Source organism: Herpailurus yagouaroundi, unplaced genomic scaffold, assembly GCF_014898765.1.
Source record: "Herpailurus yagouaroundi ecotype Mexico unplaced genomic scaffold, PumYag 140, whole genome shotgun sequence".
NCBI lineage: Eukaryota > Metazoa > Chordata > Mammalia > Carnivora > Felidae > Herpailurus > Herpailurus yagouaroundi.
In genome coordinates, this window is record NW_024412395.1 from 74824093 (window position 1) to 74828422 (window position 4330).

The following is a 4330-nucleotide window of genomic DNA, read 5'->3' on the forward strand; positions in this document are numbered from 1 at the left end:
AAAAAAAAATTTTTTTTAAAAAAAGAAGGAACCAACCCTGATTTCAGACTCCTTGCCTCCAGAAATATGAGAGAACAAATTTCTGTGGTTTAAATCACTGGGTTTGTGGTGTCTTGTACCAGCAGCTCTAAGAAACAAAAACTGGAAGCATCAAAGAAATTTCCTGCTCTCTTGGGTTCCCTTCCCACAAATGAGGCTAGAAACACCGGCTTGGCAGTGTAAAACTACAGAGAATTTGTCACTTTTATGAGTAGTTTCCTGCTGATAAACCCCCACAGGGCAAGATCCAACTCATCACCCCAGGCTCCCTTACCCCTGCCTGCCCCCGGCCATTCTCACTGCCTTCACTGATTCCTCAGAGCGCAGGATGCGGTGTGCCCCAACTTCCCCCCTTCTTGGAACCAGCATGTAACACAAACTTGTTTTGAAGGGTTTTGCTATTGCTATTGCTATTGCAATTGCACAGACACAGGGGTTTAAAATGTTTAGAAAGTAACACAAAATTATAGAAATCTCGAAAACATAGAAGTAGTGATATATGCAGTTTTCATTGAGTTTGGTCTGTCATGATCACATGGTAATTGCTTAGTAAGGATGACTATTATTATTTCTGGAATTCCTGAGCCACTTCTGAATGTGGAGCCTGTATCAGGCCACTGAGGACAGAAAGATAAGAAGATACAATCTTCTTCACAGGTTATACTTCAGAAGGGACAAAAATATCTAAGTAAATAAGAGCAACAGGTATTAAGATTTAAAAGTATAGGGGCGCCTGGGTGGCTCAGTCGGTTAAGCGGCCAACTTCGGCTCAGGTCATGACCTCGCGGTCCATGAGTTCGAGCCCCGCGTCGGGCTCTGTGCTGACAGCTCAGAGCCTGGAGCCTGTTTCAGATTCTGTGTCTCCCTGTCTCTGACCCTCCCCTGTTCATGCTCTGTCTCTCCCTGTCTCAAAAATTAAAATAAAACGTTAAAAAAAAAAAAGTTTTAAAAGTATATGTGTCATACTGAGGTAGCATAAATTAGTTGTCATAAACCATTTCTAGAATAAAATGATACTTATTGAGCCTTTAAAAATGCAGAGGGTAGGGGGGTGAGCACCTGGCTGGCTCAGTCAGTAGAACATGAGACACTTAATCTAGGCGTCATGAGTTCAAGCCCCATGTTGGGTGTGGAGCCTACTTTAAAAAAAATTTTAATATATTTTTTAAAAATTTTATACAAGGGGCGCCTGGGTGGCGCAGTCGGTTAAGCATCCGACTTCAGCCAGGTCACGATCTCGCCGTCCGTGAGTTCGAGCCCCGCGTCGGGCTCTGGGCTGATGGCTCAGAGCCTGGAGCCTGTTTCCGATTCTGTGTCTCCCTCTCTCTCTCTGCCCCTCCCCCGTTCATGCTCTGTCTCTCTCTGTCCCAAAAATAAATAAAAAACTTTGAAAAAAAAAATTAAAAAAAAAAATTTTATACAAAAACACAAAGTGGGAAAGAACATTTCAGCATGAGAATAGATAGATAGATGATAGATAGATAGATAGATAGATAGATGCAAATTGTGGGAAACTGCAAGGAATTTATTGTGGATACAATGGCATAAAATGAAATTGAAAACAATTAACAATATAAGACTAAGAACAAATATGTGGAGGGAAATACGCTGATGACAAAAGAGAAGTTAGTTTAGAAAATTGTTCCATAACTTCCTATGGATTTTTTTATAAGTAACATTCATATATGGCTCCATGCTTCATAGTAGATAATTCAAAGAAAGAACATTATCAATTAAGAGACTTAATACTTTGTGAGGTAAAAACAAATCTTTTGCTCAAGAGAATGTGAATAATATTACTATAATCCCAAAGTGTAGATGGGGTAGAAATAGAGACGAGGAGGGAACAGAAATGAAATAAAAATGGTATGCAGATGGAATACATTGGACTTGATCACCAGTTAGATGTGGAGACTCAGGGGAAGAGGAATTGTGAGTTCTGGGTTTCTTACACTGATGACAGGAGAATAGAGACCCATTAACTAAGAATAAGAAGAAAAGCAAGAAAGGTAATGAGTTCACTTGCGGGAATATGAATAGTTTAATGCCCTATGGGGAAATACTGGTGAAGTTGTCCAGTGAGCAACAGAGACCACAGTTACAGATATCAAATAAATGATCTTATAGGTAGAAGTTGAAGCCAAAGAAATAGACTAGCTCATCAAATGGGCTTGTAGATTTTGTTTTTATAGGAAACGGTAGGTTTTTTTTTTTTTAATGTTTACTTATTTTTGACAGAGAGAGAGAGAGAAAGATGGAGCATGAGTGGGGGAGGAGCAGAGACAGAGGGAAACACGGAATCCCAAGCAGGCGACCTGAGCCAAAGTTTGACGCTCAACCGACTGAGCCACCCAGGTGCCCCCATCAAATGGGCTTGTAGATTAATAAAAGAAGGCATATGGCAAAGTAGAAAATAGCATGGGCTCTGGAGCCAGAATGCCGGGGTTCAAATCATAGCTGTGTCCCCAGCTCACTAGGTGACCTTGGGCAAATTAACCCAATTTCTCTGTTTCAGTTCCCGCACATGTGAAACGTCATAAAAATGAATGGAGTTACTTTACATAAAGTGTTTAGAAGTCAGGCCCTGACTTCAGAGAGGTCCAGGAATCTGCATTTTAACAGATCATTCATGTGATTCTGATGCAAGTAGTCTGAGTATCTGACTTCTCAAAATAGTTGCTCTGGATCGTGTAGATGAGTTGGGAATAGATACTCTTTCATTACAGGGTCAGAGCTATCACAAAAGCAGGCCAAGATATTTTATAGTCCTTGGTCCCACACTGTAAGAATCCCTGTAGAGAAGCAGTTCTCAAGCTTTGGGGATCGTTAAATACAGATTATCGGGCCTCACACCCAGAGTTTCTGACTGAGTAGGTCTGGGGCAAGGTCCAAGAATTAGTCGTTCTAACAAGCTCCCAGGTGATTCAATTTCGCTGATGCAGGGACCACAGGCTGAGCACTACTGCTCTTTAGCTTCATAAAATGATAATACTTTGCTATCCTTTGTCAGAAACATGAAGCAAACCAAGCTCATTATATTTAAAAAAAAGAAAAAAAAAGAATAAAAAATGAAACTATGGTGGCAAGTGTCAGCCTTGTATGCTAAAGGAGAAAATAATTTCACACATTAATTATACCACATGGTCTCAAGGCCATTCCAGGTGCATCAGGGTAGAAATGAGCAATATTTTGTTCCTTCAATTATATCAGAGTGGCTTTGCCCACACATCCTAAAACTTCCCTGGTTAATTGTAAATGGCATGTAAAGGTATTGGGTTCATCTCTTATCAAAGAACCTGTTTCCATTTGAGAAAGAGTTTGTGGATTATTTCTCCTTCTTAACTCTGGGATATTGTGTAAGAATCCCAAATAAAGATCAAGTTAAGGGGCATCTGGGTGGCTCAGTTGGTTAAGCGTCTGACTTCAGCTCAGGTCATGATCTTGTGGTTCACAAGTTTGAGCCCCACATCGGGCTCTGTGCTGACTGTTCAGAGCCTTGAGCCTGCTTTGGATTCTGTGTCTCCCTCTCTTTCTGCACCTCCCCTGCTTGTATTCTGTCTCTCTCTCTCTCTCTCTCTCTCTCAAAAATAAATAAATATTTTTTTAAAAATTAAGTTAATAATAAAGACCATCTTGGGGGGCCTGGGTGGCTCAGTCAGTTAAGAATCCAACTTCAGTTCAGGTCACGATTTCACAGTTGATGGGTTGGAGCCCCATGTTGGGCTCTGTGCTGACATCTCAGAGCCTGGAGCCTGCTTTGGATTCTGTGTCTCTCTCTCTCATACACAAATAAACATCAAAAAATACATTAAAAAAATAATAAAGACCAACTTACTATACTTGTGACTTATTTTCTAACTATGATTCATACTTACATACTTTCATACTGTGTGTCCAATATGACTGTACATACTGTGATTCTTTTTAGCAACTAGTTTTAAATTCCTTTAAAATGAGAAAACTGAAGGCGGCACCCGGGTGGCTCAGTCAGTTAAGTGTCTGACTTCGGCTCAGGTCATGATTTTGCGGTTTGTGAGTTTGAGCCCCGTGTCAGGCTCTGTGCTGACAGCTCAGAGCTGGAAGCCTGCTTCAGTTTCTGTGCCTCCCTCTCTCTCTCTCTCTGCCCTTCCCCCACTGGTGCATGGTTTCTGTCTCTCAAAAATAAATAAAAATGTTTAAAAAAGTTTTTTTTTAATTTTTTTATTTTTTTCAACATTTATTTTTGAGAGACAGAGGATGAGCGGGGGGGGGGGGGGGAGAGAGAGAGGGAGACACAGAATCCAAAGCAGGC